At 36.8% G+C, this 22,327-nt stretch overlaps 1 protein-coding gene across 7 annotated transcripts in view; it reads left to right on the top strand.

The window, feature by feature from the left end:
- Positions 1-22,327, top strand: part of LOC117228686 (rho guanine nucleotide exchange factor 10) — a 143,835-nt gene that overhangs the window by 89,585 nt on the left and 31,923 nt on the right. Inside the window, exon 1 of one of the 7 annotated variants that reach the window (XM_033484599.2) lies at positions 8,165-8,583. The exons of the other annotated variants lie outside the window; for them this stretch is intronic. The gene's annotated coding sequence lies outside the window, so the exon portion shown is untranslated. Of the gene's footprint in view, positions 1-8,164; positions 8,584-22,327 lie in introns of those variants that run through there. 7 annotated transcript variants of the gene reach the window in all.

Genomic DNA, 22,327 nt, shown 5'->3' with positions numbered 1-22,327 from the left:
CGACGACCCTCCCGAACTCTGTTATCGCGCTCGATAAAAACGGACCCGGCGAAACAAGAGGCAGAAATTCGACGCGAGATTATCGTATTTCCACCTGATTATACATACATACATACATATGTACATATTTCGGAAGTGCTGGCGCGGTACCACGGCTTAGAAAATGCTTGTCCGCTGAAACTTCGCACGCGTGAATGGCCAATGCGTAATAACGTTTTAAATAGTCCCGTTGCCGCGTTCTCCCTGGCCGTTCCGGGAGTGCTCTTTGTAGTTCGAACTGTGACAAATACACGTCCGCGATTCGTCCAATTTATTCTATAGCGTTTAATTAACGGTCGGCTAGCGGAATGCCCGACAGAGAAAAAGTCGGAGCTCCTCGCACGTTTCCGACCGGCGAGAAATTTTATTATTTCACCCGGTTGCAGAGTAATATGAAGCAACATTATCGAACCTCGTTGTTGTTTATTTTTAACAATCGTTTAATCGAATTAAGAGTTTTGAATAGATTGATTGAATCGATCGTCGATTGAAAGGGATTTGTGTATTATTTATTACTTTTTTTATTAATTGTCGAGTTTTCGGAGTGGAATTGGAAGGATGTTTTTACGTTATTTCGTTGAGAATTCGTCTTTATCATGTTTATTGCTTTATTATATTTTATGTATAAATTTACAATTTTGTAATTCACGATTTAATTGCTACTGTTAATTATTAATCGCTAATAACGATTTAATTGTTGTTAAATATTAATCGCTACTAACGATTTGATTACTGCTGTTAATTATTATAATCGCTACTAATGATTCAATTACTATTGTTAATTATTAGTTGTTATTAACGATTTAATTACTGCTGTTAATTATTAATCGTTACTAACGATTTAATTACTGCTGTTAATTATTAATCGCTACTAACGATTTAATTACTGCTGCTGTTAATTATTAATCGCTACTAACGATTTGATTACTGCTGTTAATTATTAATCGCTACAAACGATTCAATTACTACTCTCAATTTTCAATTGACATTAACGATTTAATGACTACCGTTAATCATTAAACGCTATTAACACAATTTAATTACTACCATTAATTATTAATTATAATGATCGTTTCAATTTCTACCGTTAATTATTAATCGCTATTAACAATTCAATTACTACCATTAATTATTAATTACAATGATCGATTCAATCACTACCGTTAATTATTAATCGCTATTAACGATTAAACGTCTACTTCACATATTATTTAATCTAGAAAATTCATTTTTCAAATTCTCGTCGCCTCAGGGTCGCCCCACTCGAGTGCAAAGGCTTAAAAAAATATATTTCGTTCTAAAATGTGTAGTTGCACAATCTCGAATCCACGGAGCGCTGTCCCAATTAACAGCCGAGTCGGCCGGTTAATAAGCACGACGGCGAAAATCGGCGAAAAATAATATTCTAATTGGGAACAATGTGTCCCGTTCGTCTTTCTCGGCGCAGTTCTCGCGGAAAATTGTACGCGGCCGGCCCCGCACGGTGCTCGTTCGTGTGAATTATGATACCAAAGAACAACTGCGCGCCGCGCCGCACCGCACCGCGCCACACCGCACCGCTCCGCTCCTCGCCGCACCGCTCAGCTCCGCGCCGCACCGCTCCTCGCCGCACCGCTCCGCGCCGCGCCGCACTGCGCCGCACCGCTCAGCACCGCTCAGCTCTGCTCTGCTCAGCTCCGCACCGCTCAGCTCTCCGCTCAGGTCCGCTCCGCTCTGCACCGCGCCGTCGTTTCAAGTGGCGTGGCGTTCCGCGCCATGTGTATAGCATACCGGCGCGTAGGATTAACAAATAGGCTGGGAGCACAAGTGATAAAACGCTGCTCCGGGACCATATTGCCCCGATGTGCCATTAACAAGTGACTTGTGTAAATTACCAACACACGCGGACCGATACGAGTCCACGCGAACGTACGTGTCCCGAAGAATATACACGCTCGCGAAGATAAACGGCCGGGCGGCAGGAGGCAGGACACACCGCCGATAGCCGGCGCACGATTTCGTAACGTTCGATACTAGAACTCGTTTCTACCGGCCGCGGCGATGTTAAACGAACGTTTTCGCGGTACATACATTCCCGGCTTTCGACGCGTCCGATCCGCCGCGTCTGTTCATTCCGTGTCGAAAAGCGTTTCAATGTCCCCTCCGTTTGCGAAATTTTCTTAACGCGCCGATAGAGGCCAAGGATCGGGCGCGAACGCTGTCGCTTCGTTTCGCCAGGCTTTACGGATTCGGAAGGCTTCGTCGTCGTTGTTTGGAGACGGAACGTGAAATCTGACTTTCTCGTCTGGCTAATTGTGCTCGAGATTTTTCTCCTTTTTTTTTGTTTTCTTTATTAAGGTTTTGTTGTCGTCGAAGAATTGATGCAAGATATCGGGAAAATGTCTGCGATAATCATTTGAGATATCGTTTCAAGTAATGTGTTATTTTATTTTATAATTATTTGAAATGTCATTTTGAACATGTTATTTTGTTTGATAATTATTTGAAATAACATGTTATATTATTTTATAATCACTTGAAATGTTATTTGAAATAACGTGTTATTTTATTTTATAATTATTTGAAATATTTGAAACAACATGTTATATTATTTTATAATTACTTGAAATGTTGTTTGAAATAACGTGTTATTTTATTTTATTATTATTTGAAATATTTGAAACATGTTATATTATTTTATAATTACTTGAAGCATTATTTGATATAACGTGTTATAATTTTATAATTATTCGAAATATCACTTCAAATAACATGTTATTTATTTTATAATTACTTGGAATATTATTTCGAACGTGTTATTTTATTTTATAATATACTTGAGATAATTTTGAAGTTAAATTTAATATTTCTGGCTGGTTTACTAATTTTCTGCTTTAAACGAATTGTCGTGAAGATTTCATAGAATAAAATCTTTTTTGTCCACTACGATTTTCAGCATTGTTTCTTTTGGCTAATTTGAAATAAAGAAAAATCGAAATTATTTATTATTGTTACCTTCAGACAGCGGTTCTGAAAATAATTGTCCGAAATAAATGGTCTCAAATAATAACAATAATTATTATTATATATATTATATATATAATATTAATAATATATATAATAATTAATATATAGAATATAATAATATAATATATAGAATATATTATAATTATTATAATAATTATTATTTGAAAAATAATATTTGTTCGTTTTATCGGAGTGAACTAAAAAGAAATCAATTTCGTACCGAATAAGTGGATAATTTCGGAGTTCGAACAAGTGTACACCTCTATTGTAGTCGAAGAATGAAAGATCGAAAATCGGCTCGTAAAAGAGATTCTCGGTTTAGCCGAGAGATCTCCTCCTATCGGCTCCATTTTTCGACTGTCGCGAAATGCCGGATTTCAGCAGGATCGACCCAGTTCTGGCGGAGCCGATAAAAGGACGTCGACTGTAGTGGCATCCGGGCGAAGTTCGAAGTAAAATCGGATCATTGGTTTCGGCGTAAACCGAAAGATAAACACGGTCGCGAGTCGAGCAGCGTTGATGCGTCGTCGCATGTAAGTGACGACGCATGTAAGACAGGACTTTTTCATTAATCTTCGAGTAGATTTCGACGTAGATCGGTCTTCTCTTTGATTTCATATCTGTCGGTCGCCTTGTCTGCGTCCTTCGCCCATTGGGATACGGGATTTCGCGTAGTTTTTATTTCAAACTAGAGAACATATTCACTTTATCAACTAGAAAATTCCTTACAGTAAGAGCAAAACCTAAATTAGTATACCTAATTACTTGTAGAGACCATCCAGGATATTATTGCATAATATCGTTTTATATTAAATAATTTATATGGAATTATTTGACATACAATTATTTATGTAGAATTGTTTGATATGCAATTATTTATGTAGAATTGTTTGATATTTAATTATTTATGTAGAATTGTTTGATATATAATTATATATGTAGAATTGTTTGATATACAATTATTTATATAGAATTGTTTGATATACAATTATTTATGTAGAATTGTTTGATATGCAATTATTTATGTAGAATTGTTTGATATTTAATTATTTATGTAGAATTGTTTGATATACAATTATTTATGTAGAATTGTTTGATATGCAATTATTTATGTAGAATTGTTTGATATTTAATTATTTATGTAGAATTGTTTGATATACAATTATTTATTGTAGAATTATTTTGTACACAATTATTTATATAGAATTGTTTTATATATACAATTATCTACATAAAATTATTTGATATGCAATTATTTATATAGAATTATTTTATATGCAATTATTTGCATAGAATTATTTAATATACAATTATCTACATAAAATTATTTGATATGCAATTATTTATATAGAATTATTTTATATACAATTATTTGCATAGAATTATTTTATATACAATTATTTACATAGAATAATTTGATATACAATTATTTACATAGCATTATTTGATATACAATTATTTACATAGAATAATTTGATATACAATTATTTACATAGAATTATTTAACATGAAAGTATTTATACAGAATTATTTTCCTTAAAATTATTTACATAGAATTATTTTTCTTAAAATTATTTACATAGAATTATACGTTATACGTATAAAAATAAAACGATAAGCACGCATCATTTATTATTTTTTATTACAATCTGACGTGTGACATTCGTTATGCGAGTCTCACAAATCAACGTACCAATAAATATTAAATTATTCTGTACGAAATTATTTATATAAAATTATTTGACAAGCATACATTATTCATTGTACCTCATTATACTTCGAAATACGATATTCACATTTCTGCGACATCTTTACGAATTAATCCACGAATAAACATTGTAGATCGTTATTACTCGACGATTTCGAGCGGCAGGATAGATCGACCATAAACGCGATCTCCACATTGCGATACTTGGTCCCACGATTAACTCGGCTTTACGAGTTACTCTTCGACGATGAATTGCTGCCCAGCGCGGGCGCACATGCTTCCATTTAAAACGGTCGCGTGACCCGCGCCGATGTCAGCATCAGATCGTTACCAGATCCCACTGATCCGTTAGCGATTTCAATAGTAGTCGGTCCGCGCGGATCTAGCGTGGGTCACCGATGAATCAGGCTGTGTCGTGAAATCATAAGGCCACGTGACCGGCCGCGACCGACACGTACGCACGTATATGTATATCTGCGGTCGTAACGCAAAACCACGCGAGTCACACTTTCGATGAAATTCGTGTTCTCTAGCCTTGATCGTTATGGAAAGTGTGCAATTTCTGTTTTTAGATGAACGAGCGCCCATTAACGTGTCACTCGTGTATCTCGCGGCTTTAAATAAAAAAACGTCGTGTCGCGAAATTTCGAAAAATTTCAGTTTACGCGTTTCGGGTGGATTATGGAACATAGTTGGGCTGAATTTTATTCGGACGTCTATTCGAATAATTATAAAGTAATTTGATTTTAATGGAAATTGTGAAGATATATTTATAATAACGATTGTTCATTGTTTATAACAAATTATTATTTATATTATATCATGTATATAACTTTTTTATTCTTTATGTATATTTGTATAATATATATATTTTTAGCTATTTTTAGTTATTTATTTGGCTGTGTATATATAAATAGCTATAAATAGTTAAATAAATAACTAAAAATATATATTATATACAGTTAAAATTGTTATAGGAATAAACAATTCCGCCAAAAGGAATTTCATTCGAACAATTATTTTGGATAAATGTAGAATTTTCATATTTATTGGTAACAAATAATAATATATAATTATATAATAATTATAAATAATTATATATAATATAATTATAACATATATAATTATTATAAATAATTATATAATAATTATATAATAATTATATAATAATTATAAAAGAATTCGACAGACTCGACAAAATAATGCAATTTAAGAGTTCAAGGTTCAACATCCCTCAAATAAAAATATCGCAGTCGCAAATACGGGCAATGGAACAATGGATATATCCATATATTTGAAAATCACTGCATCTAAATTTTTCCAAATTTTCATTTCGTTAAACAAAACATCTTTGATGTTCGATCTCTTCGAGTCGACAATGTCGCGACGTGCAAAACTATTGAAAGTCGCAGTTGAACATCGATGTTTAAAATTATATATTTATTTTCGTAGCGGTCGCGTACCAATTTCCTTCGGTGATGCTCTATCTTATGCATTCGTAGCATGCACTCTCGTGTTCTACCCTCGTATTGCGGACGCAGGGTCAATTCGATCCAACTGTAGCTACACGGTTGTATTTATTTATTCGAGCGATCACGCTTGCACGGGTTCGCTTTGACGTTGTTCGATTAAGTAACGCGTGCGTCTCGTCGTTTATTTATTAATCTTTCGTTTTCTTTTGCGTCTATAATTGTCGAAGAAATCGTTCGGTTAATTTAATTAGAAAAATATCTAATTATTATCAAAAATATTAAAAACTATTAACAGATAAATTCTGTGTCACTTATGGTCTCTTCAAAGCAAGATTATGCCGCCGTTTATTTATTAATCTTTCAGTTTCTTTTGCGTCTATAATTGTCAAAGAAATCGTTCGGTTAATTTAATTAGAAAAATATCTAATTATTATCAAAGACATTAAAAACTATAACAGATGAATTCTGTGTCACCTGTGGTCTCTTTGGAGCAAGATTATGCCGCTGTTTATTTATTAATCTTTCATTTTCTTTTGCGTCTATAATTGTCGAAGAAATCGTTCGGTTAATTTAATTAGAAAACTATCTAATTATTATCAAGAACATTAAAAACTATAACAGATGAATTCTGCGTCACCTGTGGTCTCTTCGGAGCAAGATTATGCCGCCGTTTATTTATTAATCTTTCAGTTTCTTTTGCGTCTATAATCGTCGAAAAAATCGCACGGTTAATTTAATTAGAAAAATATCTAATTATTATCAAAAACATTAAAAACTATCAACAGATAAATTCTGTGTCACCTGTGGTCTCTTCGGAGCAAGATTATGGTCGTCAAATGTACGCGACGTCGATGACGAACACGTTAACTGATCGCGAACAATTTATTTCAAACAATAAATAAATTACGCGTCAATATTAATATTTGCGAAGAAATAAGTAAGTCCCTCAATTATTTAAAAAATTACATAAATCTCATAATTATTTTACAAAATCACATAAATGTAGTTATTCAAAAAATCATGTAAATCTCTTAGTTATTTAACCCTTTGCACTCGAATGCCATTTTAACTGTAAGTTTAAAATAATTTTTCTGATTTATTGTATTTCTATCTTACATGACAAAGTGCATTTCATGCATATGAAATTACACATTTAAATTTTAAATTAACAATTTTTTAATTGTTAAATTTCCACATTTAACAATCTTTTTTAAATCTAAACTTTGACAATATAAAAATTATCTCGGAACGTGATATAACAATTTTAGCGGTGCCTCAGAGTCACCATTCGAGTGCAAATGGTTAAAAAAAACATGAAAATAATTCCACGAACAATCGATCAATTATTTCCTATTTACTAATAAATCATTTTCTTTCGCGACAATTTTTCGCGGCGCCTCAGAGTCGCCGCTCCACCGTAAAAGGATTAAATACCGGGCGCGCGCAGTCTGTCAAAAACACCGTCGAAATGTTACATTGAACGAGCACAGGCGCGCTCTCTCGCGGCCGAAGAAAATCGATTCCCCAGGAAGACTGGTACGTCGGTGTTCCATGCCGTAGGTATTTTTCATCCGGCGATTTCCGCGCTAAATGAATTATTCGAGCCAATCGACGGGACTGCTCTCCGTTTATTGCATCGCATTGAAGATTCATTTCCACCCCGTGGCCCGGGGGCGCGGTGTCTCTCTCTCTCTCCCTCTCGCGCGCACGGCGTCATAAGCTCTGGGGCACACACAGCAGCCGCCGGCGGCCGGGAAACGCATGCGCTCGCGCTATCGCGTGAGTCGCGCGAGCAAACGGCGAGCAGAGAGAGGAGGCTGTCTGTGGGAGCGAGCGAGAACGCAAGCAAGCAGACTGCTCGTCCCTCTTCCGCGCGAGAGGAACGCGCGTGGGTCGGCTGGTACAGAGACAGAGAATGACCGACGCGGCGCGGATAGTCTCGATCGTGTGCTCGGCGCTCGCGGTTCTATCCCCGACGAATTGTGGTGCCGCCCGTCTCAGCGATCCAAACGAGAGCGCGCGACCCGGCGGCTCTCGTTCCAACGGCCCAGTGCTCGAGTGCTATTGTCGCTGGTATTGTTGATCCAGAGAAATCCTCCGCGCTCGGATCTCGGGTTACGTGCGACGACCGCCGCGCCAGTGTTGCTGTTTTTCTTTTCTTTTGTTGCCGCCGTCAGTGTCGGCCGAAGACGAGCTGCGAAGACGTACATTTCCGCGGCGGCCGAGGAGTAGGCTGTTGTTGTTGTTGTTATTGTTGTGGTGGTAGTGGCCCGCCGTGAATCACACAAGTCGCCGTACGCGCTCGGAGCCTCCGGCCCGTCGTTCTCCAGCTGTTTCTCTACCCTGCAGCCTGAACCGGTCAGTACGACGGACCTATGGTTTACAATACCCATAAACTCGGAAAAAGCCCTCCGAAACGAAACTTCCACGATTCTACGCGCGGGCTATTTTTTGCCAGCTTGTTAGGCGACCCGACCGACGCTCCACGATTTTCTTTTCTTTTTCTTTTTCTTTTCTTTTTTTTTCTTGGGTCTTCTCTGGGTTGTTAATCCCCGGACGGCGCACCGTTGTCACGACTGCTATTATTCACGATGTTTCTAGCAATTCCGAGGATTTCGTTCGACAGTTTTTCAAAACATCTTCTGGAAGATATTTATGGCTGAATTATTGGCCATTCTGTTATTCCTTTCTTGCGCAATGGCGATTTAGTTTCTTCGATTTTCGAGAGAATTGAATAATTATTTTTTATTTATTTGTTCATTTGATCTTTGTTTAGCTAGACTTTCATTTGTCGATTTTTCAAAACGGATCTTAGGAGATATTTCTGTTGGATTTATTTGCCGTTCTGTTTCTTTTTCTTATGCAAGAGCAATTTGTTTTCTTTGATTGCCGAGAATTGAATAATTATTATTATTTATTTATTTAATCCTTGCCTCTAGCTAGGCTTTCATTTATCAATTTTTCAAAACGGATCTTATAGAAGATATTTCTGTTGGAATTATTTGCCGTTCTGTTTCTTTTTCTTATGCAACAGCAATTTATTTTCTTTGATTGCTGAGAATTGAATAATAATTGTTATTTGTTTATTTAATCCTTGCGTATAGCTAGGATTTCATTTGTCAATTTTTCAAAACGGATCTTAGAAGATATTTCTGCTGGAATTATTAACCATTCTGTTCTTTTTTCTTATGCAACAGTAATTTACATTCTCTAATTCACGAGAACTGAATAACAATAATTATTTATTTATTTAATCCTTGCCTAGCTAGACTTTCATTCGCCAATTTTTCAAAACAGATCTTGGAAGATATTTCTTCCGGAATTATTAGTTATTCTGTTTTTTCCTAATGCAACAGCAATTTATTTTCTTTAATTTCTGAGAACTGAATAATAATAATTATTTATTTATTTAATCCTTGCCTAGCTAGACTTTCATTCGTCAATTTTTCAAAACAGATCTTAGAAGATATTTCTGCTGGAATTATTAGTCATTCTGTTTTTCCTAGTGCAACAGCAATTTATTTTCTTTAATTCCTGAGAACTGAATAATAATAATTATTTATTTATTTAATCCTTGCCTACCTTAGGTTGACTTCCGGACTTTGACTAGCTTATGATAATTACTCATATTTTACAATTACATAAGAATCGAGCGATTAACCGAACGATTTAAATACACCGGGTCGAAATTGACCGAACCTCCGCCTTGCGAGGGTCGAAACTGTTTTTTCAAAACAGATCTTGGAAGATATTTCTTCCAGAATTATTAGCCATTCTTTTTTCTTTTTAATTTCCGAGAACTGCACAATTATTATTTATTTATTTATTTCTTTAATCCTTGCCTAGCTTAGATAATTATTCATATTTTACAATTACATAAGAATCGAGCGATTAACCGAACGATTTAAATACACCGGGTCGAAATTGACCGAACCTCCGCCTTGCGAGGGTCGAAACTGTTTTTTCAAAACAGATCTTGGAAGATATTTCTTCCAGAATTATTAGCCATTCTTTTTTCTTTTTAATTTCCGAGAACTGCACAATTATTATTTATTTATTTATTTCTTTAATCCTTGCCTAGCTTAGATAATTATTCATATTTTACAATTACATAAGAATCGAGCGATTCACCGAACGATTTAAATACACCGGGTCGAAATTGACCGAGCCTCCGCCTTGCGAGGGTCGAAAGCTTTCGCTCCTCGGAGTTCGGTTTTCCGGCTGGTTTTTTATGACGGCTAAATTGGGGTGGGACGCGTTCGCAGCGGAGGTTCGTCGGCGAAGCTGCAGTTTACGGTAATTTGATTAGCCACGACTCGGAAAGGGTGAACCCAGGTGATCTAATTTGTGTGCTCGCCGCGTTGCCGCTGCGAATATTATTTGCTCTCTCTTCGGTCGGCAAACATGCGCCGCGATAAAGTGCATCCTCCGCGCGCCGGGGCGCGTCTTTTATGCCGGCACGAAATTCGGCGCAATCGGGGCCCCGAAAATTTCGGGTCGGTGCAAAAGAATTTTTGTGTTTCTCTCTCTTTTTTTTCGGTGATCTCGAATGCGAGAGTATGAGAGGTGAATCGTAATCGCCGCCCTAATCGTGCGGAGACGTTGTTTGTGCATCGTTCGAATTTTTGGCTTTTTTTGAGCTTTAGAAAATTGTGTACAGTTTATGCGAACCCTACGAAATTGTATACAGTTTATAAAAATCCTGCGAAGTTGCGTGGAATTTATATAAAGTTGCTATAAAGCTGCATTCAATTTATACAAACTCTATGAAATTGTATACAATTTACACAAATCCTGCGAAGTTGCGTGGAATTTATATAAAGTTGCTATAAAGCTGCATGCAATTAATATAAACTCTATAAAGTTGTAGACAATTTATGGGAACCCTATGAAATTGTATACAATTTATGCAAACCCTATGAAGTTGCATGGAATTTATATAAAGTTGCTATAAAGCTGCATGCAATTTATACAAACTCTATGAAATTGTATACAATTTATGCGAACCCTATGAAATTGTATACAATTTATGTAAACCCTATGAAGTTGCATGGAATTTATATAAAGTTGCTATAAAGCTGCATGCAATTTATACAAACTCTATGAAATTGTATACAATTTATGCGAACCCTATGAAATTGTATACAATTTATGCAAATCCTATGAAGTTGCATGGAATTTATATAAAGTTGCTATAAAGCTGCATTCAATTTATACAAACTCCATAAAGTTGCAGACTAGCAATTAGCAAGCAAACTATGCAAATAGCAAGCAATTTTTCTGTCTCGTTCTTCGTGCAATGAATATTAATTTTCATCTATTATTATTAAAGAAATCGCTTCTTTCTGCCTGATCTCAATGATATTGCTTATCGTTCCAGCAATTCTAGACAATTGAAATTGCATCGACAGATAAGAAAATTAATTTTGCTATATTAAATAGTTTAAACTCTATAAAGTTGCAATTTATGCAAATAGCAAGCAATTTTTCTGTCTCGTTCTTCGTGCAATGAATATTAATGTTCATTCTATTATTATTAAAGCTTCTTTCGGCCTGATCTCAATGATATCGCTTATCGTTTGAGTGATTATAGACTAAATTATAGATTTAATTACGCAATTAAATATGATAATCGATAAATGACAATTGAAATTAAAAAATAAATTTTGCTATAAATATTATATAATATTAATATAAATATTATTATATTAAATATCATTAATATTATTATAAATATTATTATATTAAATATCATTAATATTATTATAAATATTATTATATTAAATATCATTAATATATTATTATAAATATCATATAAACTATTAAATAGTTTAATTCAAACAGTATACTTAGATTTACACAAATAATAAGCAATTATTTTCGTCTCTTTCATATAATCGTCCAAATAACAAATAATGTTTTTTTTTAAAATAATCATTTGAACGAGCATTTACCGAAATGATGCCCGACTATAATACGCGATAACCAATCATCGTAGACGATGACGATACTTGATACTCGCGAATCGCAAGCGAGTCCATAAATTCAACAGCACCTGTATCGTAACGACGAATATGTACATTATTGAAGAGCGTTTATTGATTTGGCGAGAAAAGGGTGTCGGTCTTTCTCATTCGGAACCTAGAACAGGGGGAGAGGGGGGGGGGGCTCACGATTAACCTAATTATATCAAGTTGTAAAATATGTCCTTGCGTTTACGCTCTGAGAAAAACCCGGAGCCCAGCTCGACGAGCATTTTCTTACGTGGTCATTTGCTTTTTGCTCTCGCTATGGCACCGTTCGAAAGCATAATTTTGCTGAAACTCCAAATTGCACGCGGCGGCGGCGGTTCTTCAGAAATGATACAGCAGCGTGTGTACTATGCGAAAGGAAACGGCGGCTTTCGGATTTTTTTTCATTTCGCAATTATAATATCAAGACCGTGGAGATGCTGTTGTGGGAAAATCGCTGGGACACACTTATTTCTTCAGGGTGTGCGTTACAAAAATAACGCATTACAAATTAGACACGCGCGCGCGCGGGCGCGCGAACGAGTCTTCTTGTCGGCTTTCGATGGCGATATTAACAAATTGTACATACAGTATATTCTCCTCGATTTTCTCTCAGCTTGTAGACAAAAATGGACTATTTTGAAAGAGACGAGATACGATTATTCGAGTCTCTCGTCGACAATTATAAAAACAAGGCGCAAGGTCTTCTCTTCCCAAATTGTTCACTTTTTCACTTTACAAGCTGATGGAAAATTGGGGAGAATTTACCGCGGCACTTTCGAAATTACAATATTTTGCAAAATTTCATCTCTTGATCGTTTTAATGCGTTGGTAATATTCAGCGTTTTTTAATCGATCTGGTATTTTTATCGTTTTGCATTCTATTTTCTCAAGTTTGTCATATTTGCATAATATATTTACAATCTACTGATATTAATAATACACGTGTTACATAGATAATTTTAAATTTTTTAGTTTCATTTTATTTGTTATTTTTATTATTTATTCTTTATTTTCATTTTTCTTGTCTCTTTTAGTTTTTCTATTCGTTTTATTTGTCGCATGCACTAGATGAAACGATATTGCAATACAAACAGTGTGTAACATGCTTCGCTATAATATGTACGTTTAATTAAACAAGTCGTATATTTATTAAAATATCCAATTTTGCGCAAATGCTAACGATATGTAAAGTTTCTTAAGTTTCAACCATAATTGCACATTCTATCCCGCATTCTCAACCTGTTACATCAATTTACCAGATGAAACCTAATTTTTTCCTATGAAACGAATTGCAAAGTATCATGGAAAAAAAGAAACCGATGCCAATCGAGATTGTTCATTAATATTTATACGCTATCGTTTGACATTTCAGTCGCGTGTCTCATTCGTGATGCATTTACGAGAAAAATGAGTAGCTCGAATAAAAAAACAGTGAAAACATTTCAAGAATTTAAAAAAAACGCTATTGCATTATTTTCAGCTCGATAAAATGATTACGAGAGATAACTTAACAAATGAGAGTAAATAAATAAATGTCTGTGCATCTTGGCTGCATCGATGCAATTTTTATTTCGCATACAAAAATCTAGCAATCGCAGTTTTTAAACAGCGAATAGAATTGAAAAGACGGTTCGCGAAGAAACCGTGTAGCGTCGCAGAATGTAAAGTACATATACGGGGTTCCTGAGATCATTTGGAGCAACTTTTTCCTTTACAAAAATGTTCTCCGAGACATCGTTAACGAGTTATTAACGAAAAACGCTGACCAATGAGACGCGAGCTCGTCGACTGTCGCGAAGCGGCCGAGCCAACGAGCGGTCGAAGCACAGTTCCGCTGATTGGCTCGGCCGCCTAGCGCTAGCCGAACTCGTTGGCTGGCGCGAAGCGGCCGAGCCCAGTTCCGCTGACTGGCCGCCACGCGACAGTCGATCTCGCCTCTGATTGGTCACTGTTTTTCGTTAATAACTCGTAAACGAAGCCGCGGATCGCATTTTCGCCGAGGAAAAAGTTGCTTCAAATGACCTCAGGAATCCCTCAGTTCCCGGAAGTACAATAATTTTTGGACACCCTGTAGATCGGACGGATTTTCGTCGGGGGAGCGCGCACGAGGGTCAATGCATATACTGCCGGTGACGATCGAGGATGCAAAGGAGTGAGTGGGTGCCCGCTCGCCGCCGCGGCTTCTTATTGCGTGCCCCTCTTGAATTAGTCGCGCCGAATTGAATTAGTCAACCGTGATATCGGACGAGTGAGCTCGCGTGACCGATTCGATCGAAATATTAGGTCGGTAGGAAATAAACGGCCGATCGGTGGCGTTCTTGTGTTTGACGTGCCACGGCTCGGATATAATTTACGTGCATACGATGAACGAGATAACGCGTAACCAAGCGCGCGCGTGCGGCGTGCACGGTTGTCCCGATCGAATTCCGAGATCGTTCGCGCCGGCGAAACTCTTCCACGCCAAAATTAACGATATCTGCGGAGTAACTACTCCGTTGGTATATACAGGGTGTCCCACAATTATGGTAGCTCCGAGAAATGAGGGATTCCTGAGGTCATTCGAAGCAACTTTTTCCTTTACAAAAATGTTCTCCGAGGCATCGTTCACGAGTTATCGACGAAAAACGTGTGTATAAATACAGGGTGTCCCAAAACTGTCTCGCAATCCGGAAATGGCGGGTTCCTCAGATCATTTGAAGCAACTTCTTCCTTTACAAAAATGTTCTCCGAGGCACCGTTAACGAGTTATTAACGAAAAACAGTGGCCAATAAGAATCGAGTACGGCAGACGCGAGGCGGCCCAGCCAATCAGCGCACGAAGCCCAGTTCCGCTCGTTGGCTCGGTCGCCTCGCGCCAGCCGAGCTCGCCTCTCATTGGTCACCGTTTTTCGTTAATAACTCGTTAACGGTGCCTCGGAGAAAATTTTTGTAAAGGAAAAAGTTGCTTCAAATGACCCGAGGAACCCGCCACTTTCGATTTGCGGGACATTTTTGGGACACCCTGTATATTGTACATCGGTGGTGTGCTGTACGGTTTACGAACAGCGAAAATGAACTGAAATGCCCGCGAATTCTAATTGAAAAATACAATTTCGAAGAACGCAATCTTCGCCGTGATAAAATGGGCTGGCGACGTTTTCCGAAGTTTTCGCTCCAACGACGTGGAATTGTAGACACAATTGGTCGCCCGTTTCCCCATATATTTACTCGGGAAAAGGGAACGAGTGGGTAGTCTGATAGCAGAAGGAAAGAGCGAAAGAGAGAGAGAGAGAGAGAGAGAGAGAGAGAGAGAGAGAGCAGGCAAAGAAATACTATTATTCGTGTCATATTAGATTGAACAGTTATGTGTTCGCTCTCAATCCAGTCGGCTGCAAAATCGATTGTGCTCTATATGGCTTTCAGATAGATACAGTATAGAGCTAAATTATGTGGTCCAGTTCATTTGCAATATTTTACTCGTTTTATAATAATTATAATACTTTCGTTTCAATCTGTACTTTTATGTTGAAGTTTTTGATTAATATATACGTAGGTATTTACGTATGTAGATATTTCTCTTAAATTTATTATTTTTTATAATAATAATAGTAATAGTAATAATAATAATACAATAATAATAATAATAATAATAATAATAATACAGTAGTAATAATAATAATAATAGCCATCCTATTTCAATCCATGCTTTTACAATTTTTGCTGGTTCTATAGATACATAGCAATGTTCGCAATCCTAAATTTATATACTATTATATATATTTTTAAGCACATAAAAATTTATAATTACATATGTACATCTAATACATATGATTATGTTCAAATTTAGGACTAATAATAGAGATTAAGTATCTGTAAAACCGCTAAAAGTTATAAAAAAGAGTGAATTGACTTAAAACGTTATATTGTTGTAAATTCAATAAATTTATCAGTGGAGAGACCACATTTTTATTATTTTTTCGTTAGTCTGAAATTCGCGAGATAGAGAATTGTTATTCCGCATAAAGAACCGCCACCCTATAGATCAAACAGAAAATATGAAAAACATTCGGAAACTTAAAAAACACTGTTGCATTTATTTTCAATTGATTAAAAAGTAAATAAACAAAGAAGTAAATATCTACGTAGCTTCTGTGTCTCGCAATGAACGGCGAACGTAATTTTACGTTAATTTCGCATCGTTTTTTGTCATTCCAATCGCAATTTCTGCAGAAATGATTTTCTACATTGTTCGAAAATTGTTCACAGTCCTTCGAAAATTCCCGTATTTTCGAAGTCTCGAATTTCTTCGATTTAAAAATCGAAAATACTTTTTGCAACCGGCGCGTGACGCAATTTCGAAATGTCGCCGCGTTGCTAAACGCGCGCGAGTGACGTGTACACGCCGCGCATGGTGGTTTTCTCGTTAGCGGCCGGAAGAAATTGCTAGCGAAATGTTTTCCTTTTTTTTTTTTGTTTTTGTTTCTTTTCATTAAAAGAGCCACGTGCTTGGCCGTGCATGCTCTCTCGCGCTGGTCCCCGAGATCCGCGCGCTCGTGCGTGGCCCGCGTGGGCGGACGCCGCCGATACGTTTTCAAACATTTTCGTTCGTGAAAGTCCCCCATGTGTTGCAACGTGACACAGAAAGAAAAAAAAAGAAAGAAAAGAAAGAATCGTTCGAGTGTTCAGTGAATCGAGGGAAACGAGTTGTATCCTCTCCTCCGTCGCTTTCGAGGGAATCGAAGGCCACCGAACGTTCGTTTGTTCACCCTTTGTGCGAGCGCGCACACGCGCGTTAGTGTGTGTTCGCCTTGGTTCCCGGTGACCATAAAAGTACACACTGTGTTATGCGCGCGTCGTTAAACTATAAACAAACACGAGACGACTGTCCCACGAACGCGAACGTGTTAATTCGTTCGGACGGTCAAATTCGGGGAAAAGTGCATTTTTCCTCGATTGAAGCGGACAAGGGTCGCACGAGGGCGTCGTCGATCGAATATTCATTTTCGAAGATTATTTTCATTGTAATACAATCGAACTTTTCTGATTTTACTAGGAATTTTGGATTACGAAAGAATTCAATATTTCCTGGATTTTACTAGGATTTGAATAATAAATATAACGTGCTGTTATGTTTTTAATTACGTTAAAAAAACGATCAACTATTATTGTCATTATTATTCGAATTTATTTTGCAAGCTCTATAGGAATAATTTATTCGAATAATATTAGTCTTTATTCGAATAAATAAATAGAATAAAGAATTATATTCGAATAAATAGCTAGAATAAAGAATTATTCGAATAAATAAATAGAATAAAGAATTATATTCGAATAAATAGCTAGAACAATTTGTTACGAACAATAAATAATCCTTATTCGAGTAAAATATTTGACCAAAAACAATTTCATCGAATAACTATTTATCTAAAATAATTATCTTCGCAGTGACAATGCGTCGAACTCGATTTCGATTGTAACAACATTTTAAAACAAAATGAATATTTATATTTATCACGAAGCTGGGATAAATATCGCGCTTAAATATCGATAACAAGCAAAAAAACATTTTATTCCAACTTTGAAAAATCAGATAATATTCATACCTAACCGATTATCGCTAGAAATCTTCGCCACGAGTCAGGCAGGAGCGTTAAAATAGAATCTTAACCCTTTGCACTCGAGTGGTGACACCGAGGCACCGCTAAAATTTGTTATATCACATTCTAAGATAATGTTTATATTACCAAACTTTAGATTTAAAAAATTGTTAAGATCGTAATTGCTGTGCGAGTCACAAGAGTCAATTTCACATGCATAAAATGCACTTTGTCGTGTAAAATAAAACTACCATAAGCCAGAAAAATTATTCTAGATTTACAGTTAAAATAGTTTCGACTGCAAAGGGTTAAATATTCGAAAAGTTAATTTGTCCGAGAATCGCGTCTGCTCTATTTTTGCAGAAAATATAATGCTGTGTAAGGATTATCCGTTATACGCGCATTACCAGCATTGTGCACATTTATTTCCGATTTGGGTGCACCCTCTGCATTGCTTAACCCATTGACTGCCAACTACGAGATATCTCGTAGTGGGTGCTGCAAGTTTAGATCGGCTACAAATGGCTATTTGAGTTAGGAACTATTAGAAAGAATGAATTAAAAATGTATACAGGGTGTTCCAAAAATGTTTCGTAATCTGAAAGTGGCGGGTTCCTCAGATCATTTGAAGCAACTTCTTCCTTTACAAAAATTTTCTCCGAGGCACCGTTAACGTGTTATTAACGAAAAACAGTGACCAATGAGAGGCGAGCTCAACTGGCGCGAGGCGACCGAGCCAATGAGCGGAACTGGACTTCGTGCGCTGGTTGGCTGGGCCACCTCGCGTCAGCCGTACTCGATTCTTATTGGTCACTGTTTTTCGTTAATAACTCGTTAACGGTGCCTCGGAGACAATTTTTGTAAAGGAAAAAGTTGCTTCAAATGATCCGAGAAACCCGCCATTTCCGGATTGCGAGACATTTTTGGGACACCCTGTACAGTATAGTGAATATATTGAATATATTATTTTATGGATAGAGATATTATAGAATATATTGATATTATATAATATTATTATTAAATATTTATAATTAGTATTATTAAATTATATTATTTTATGAATAGAAAAATATCATAGAATATATTGAATATATAGGGTGTATAGAATATACCCTATATAGTGTAGAGAATATATATATTGATAATATATCAATAAAAAAATACTGTAAATGCCATTGCAATATTATGTCAGTAACTTAATATTATTATATTTTGTAAAACTTCATGTTTTCTTTCAAATAAAACCGTGGCATCCAGGGCAAAACGCGCTAAATTTGCGTGGCAGTCAATGGGTTAACCGGTTGCCCTGCAATTTCTCTCGCCACCGTTGATATCGAAGCACTGCCCGCGCCACGTCTCTTGATATTTTTCCGAGAGAGGAAGAAATTCTGCGGTACTCGCGCGTGCACGGTCCCCTGGAAAACGCGTTGGGAATTTCCTCGAATCCTGCGATATCTTGGAGCCGACTTACAGCGGCGCTCTCAGGAAAGGTTTATTTCATTTCTTTCGTTGACGTTGGAAAGCCGGCTCTCGATGATTTGCCGATGCTCGGTTGCTTTCTTCGCGACTGGAGGATTAAAAAAGAAAAGAGAAAGAAAAACAGGAAAACTGTCGCAAAAGAAATTAGGAACACCGACACGTTGTCACTCCGCTATAATTGAGGCAACACGAAATTACTTTCTACGTAATTCCTATTTCTTGCAATCGCGGCAGACAATTTTTATTTCGTTTAATTATCATTTCAAGGGGTCTTCACATTTTATTTAGAATTTTAATAATAATTTTAATAATAATGATAATACTTTTTGTAATGTCATCTCTTGGTACAATCGTCGATCTTTTTGTATAAACAGAAAATTCCTCGGTGAGGAGTAGAAACGATGTGGCAAATTAAAGTAACGTGCAATTAATAATAATAATAATAATAATAATAATAATAATTTTAAGATAATGTATGAGCTAGAGAATTATTTATTTTAGAGAATTATTATTATTTAGCTAGAGAATTATGGAAACACAAAGTTATAGAATTATAATGAATAATAAGAAAATTCTTTGCTGCAGTCCTAAATAATATATTTCTGCGATGCGTTATTAACAGTGAAATGTTCAGAAGTATAATCATTCAAGGGGCATCAACGTTGTGAACGATCGAAATGATCAATTTTCTTCAAGTTAGTCTTATAGTGTGCATCCTACCGTTCTTGCAATTTGCACGAATGAGAAGGCCGAACGATTTTTATCGTAACATTACGATGCTTAATGAGGCAAGAAAACGGTGTTTGCTGCGCCTATGTGTATAACTGTAACGCTCGCGAATCTACAATTATAATAAAAAAAAAGAGTACGGGTTCGCGTCGGCTAACGATGTGAGACAACGAGATCAACGATGGTATAAAATTAACGAATTCACGCATTTCTACATTACATTGTTTTACTTCGTTCAATGTTCAAGGCTCGTGCGGGATCTGAAAATTAAGAAAAAAAGAGTTTAAGAAACGTTTGAAGTAAAAAGAATCGAGATTCCTAAGTGATTTCTGCTGTTTTTTTTTTAAATAAATGCAGAAAATATTTATTATATTTATATTTTATATTATATAATATAATATAATATATTATTTTACAAGGTGTCCCAAAATTATGGTACTTCCGGGAAATGAGAGATTCCTGAGGTCATTTGGAGTAAATTTTTCCTTAGCGAAAATGCAATCCGCGGCATCGTTTACGAGTTATTAACGAAAAACACTGACCAATCGGAGAGCGAGTGCGGCCAATGCCGCGTCGCGCCTGCCGTCTGACGCAATGACCAGTGGTCGCGAGGGCGGGGCGACAGACGTACGCAATATCTCATTGGTCAGTGTTCTTTTTTGTTAATAACTCGTTAACGATGCTTCGGAGAACATTTTTGTAAAGGAAAAAGCTACTTCAAATGATCTCGGGAACTCCACATTTCCCGCAAATGTCATAATTTTGGGACACTTTGAATATTATATATTGTTTGCACAAAATAATTTGAACGGAACATAAAACAATGAGAATATTAAAAGAATTTGAGGGCGTCTATGTATTATTTTCGACTCACTGAAATTGTTTAACGAGGAAAGAAATATCTATTTGACTCATGTCCATCACAATTGATAAAAAAAATCTTTTATTTTATCTAAAAATCCGCTGTCCAACTATTATAACCCACTTTTTTATAAGCCACTTTTAAAACAACGAGAATATTAAAGGATTTAATATATAATTATTATATTTATATTATAATAATATAAATTATATAATGTACATAAATAATATGTATTAATATATTATAATAATATAAATTATATAATGTATATAAATAATACATATTAATATATTATATATTATAATATATTTAATACATAATTTAATATATAATTATATAAGGATTCAAGGACGTCTGCGTATTATTCTCGACTCACAGAAATGATTTAACGAGAGAAGAAAAATATCTATTTGTCTACACGTCCATTGCAATCGATAAAAAGAGTCTTTTATTTCGCACAAAGCTCGACTGTACAATCGTTACTGTTGTTCGCGACTATCCCGAGGCCAGAAAAAGCCGCTCGAACCTCGTCAAAGGACAACCGTAATATTCACCGGCGTTCACATATCGAGGCGTTCGAGGCGTTCGCGGCTCGGTTTCGATTTTACGACGGCTAGGGGTTAAACCGCCACCTCGGAGCTGTTAAAAATTCAGTTTCGCAATATTTCCTCGCGGGTCGTTCTCCTTGGGGTCTCCTTGGCTCTCCTACGCCCGTTCTCCCGCGATTGAAACGTCTCGGCGATATAATTCAACGGTCGCGGAGCGCGAGAGAACGCGAGCGAGACGGAGCGGCAGAAAATCGGCAGAAAACTCTCTCGGGAGCTGCTGCCGCTGCCGCAGCCGCCGTCGCCGCTGTTCGATTTATCAGCGGCAGCAGCAGCAGCGCCGTTTTCTCGCAACATTTATCGGGGGCCACGGCGAAAGGGAGCGCGCGAGAAGGGAGCAGAAACAGCAGAGACAATGCTGCTGCCTTTCCTCCGATGTTCTTTGTGTTAGGGGCCTGTTAGGGGAACGTCTCCGCGGAAAAAGACGCGAGCCGGTGGATTCCGGGGACCTCGAAGGATATAAATCATCGGCAGAGAGAGAGAGTAAGAGAGAGAGATAGCGCGAGAGAGAGAGAGAGAGCGTGAGAGACAGAACGCGCGAGAGAGAGAGATAGTGCAAGAGAGAGAGAGAGAGAGAGAGAGAGATAGTGCAAGAGAGAGAGAGATAGTGCAAGAGAGAGAGAGAGCGCGAGAGAGAAATAGTGCGAGAGAGAGAGAGTGCAGGAGAGAGAGAGCGCGAGATAGAAATAGTGCGAGAGAGAGAGAGAGAGAGAGCGCGAGAGACAGAACGCGAGAGAGAGAGAGCGCATGAGAGAGTACGCGAGAGAGAGATAGTGCAGGAGAGAGAGAGCGCGAGAGAGAAATAGTGCGAGAGAGAGAGAGAGAGAGCGCGAGAGA

Source organism: Megalopta genalis, chromosome 1 (genome assembly GCF_051020955.1).
Source record: "Megalopta genalis isolate 19385.01 chromosome 1, iyMegGena1_principal, whole genome shotgun sequence".
Taxonomy (NCBI): Eukaryota; Metazoa; Arthropoda; class Insecta; order Hymenoptera; family Halictidae; genus Megalopta; species Megalopta genalis.
The sequence above is the reverse complement of the archived record's forward strand: the minus strand, read 5'-3'. Positions and strand labels throughout refer to the sequence as shown.